The sequence below is a fragment of the Bombina bombina genome, chromosome 4 (genome assembly GCF_027579735.1).
Source record: "Bombina bombina isolate aBomBom1 chromosome 4, aBomBom1.pri, whole genome shotgun sequence".
NCBI lineage: Eukaryota > Metazoa > Chordata > Amphibia > Anura > Bombinatoridae > Bombina > Bombina bombina.
Window position 1 is genome coordinate 396,241,512 of NC_069502.1, and position 1,323 is coordinate 396,242,834.

The window sequence follows — 1,323 nt, forward strand, 5'->3', positions numbered from 1 at the left end:
CACTAACCCCTTGAAGATCACCCTACCGTGAGAAGTCTTCACCCAACCGGACAGAAGTCCTCAACGAATCCGGCAGAAGTGCTCCTCCAGATGGGCAGAAGTCTTCATCCAACCGGGCAGAAGTGGTCCTCCAGACAGGCAGAAGTCTTCATCCAGACGGCATCTTCTATCTTCATCCATCCGGCGCGGAGCGGGTCCATCTTCAAGACATCCGACGCGGAGCATCCTCTTCTATCCACGGCCAATGACTGAATGAAGGTTCCTTTAAATGATGTCATCCAAGATGGCGTCCCTTCAGTTCCGATTGGCTGATTGAATTCTATCAGCCAATCGGAATTAAGGTAGAAAAAATGTTGAACTTCAATCCTTTTTCTACCTTAATTCCGATTGGCTGATGACGTAATTTAAAGGAACCTTCATTCAGTCATCGGCCGTGGACAGAAGAGGATGCTCCACGTCGGATGTCTTGAAGATGGACCTGCTCCGCGCTGGATGGATGAAGATAGAAGATGCCATCTGGATGAAAACTTCTGCCCGTCTGGAGGACCACTTCTGCCCGGTTGGATGAAGACTTCTGCCCATCTGGAGGAGCACTTCTGCCGGATTCGTTGAGGACTTCTGTCTGGTTGGGTGAAGACTTCTCACGGTAGGGTGATCTTCAAGGGGTTAGTGTTAGGTTTTTTTTAAGGGGGGATTGGGTGGGTTTTAGAGTAGGGTTGGTTGTGTGGGTGGTGGGTTTTAATGTTGGGGGGGTATTTGTACTTTTTTTTACAGGTAAAAGAGCTGAATGAAGGTTCCTTTAAATGATGTCATCCAAGATGGCGTCCCTTCAGTTCCGATTGGCTGATTGAATTCTATCAGCCAATCGGAATTAAGGTAGAAAAAATGTTGAACTTCAATCCTTTTTCTACCTTAATTCCGATTGGCTGATGACGTAATTTAAAGGAACCTTCATTCAGTCATCGGCCGTGGACAGAAGAGGATGCTCCACGTCGGATGTCTTGAAGATGGACCTGCTCCGCGCTGGATGGATGAAGATAGAAGATGCCATCTGGATGAAAACTTCTGCCCGTCTGGAGGACCACTTCTGCCCGGTTGGATGAAGAATTCTGCCCATCTGGAGGAGCACTTCTGCCGGATTCGTTGAGGACTTCTGTCTGGTTGGGTGAAGACTTCTCACGGTAGGGTGATCTTCAAGGGGTTAGTGTTAGGTTTTTTTTAAGGGGGGATTGGGTGGGTTTTAGAGTAGGGTTGGTTGTGTGGGTGGTGGGTTTTAATGTTGGGGGGGTATTTGTACTTTTTTTTACAGGTAAAAGAGCTGAT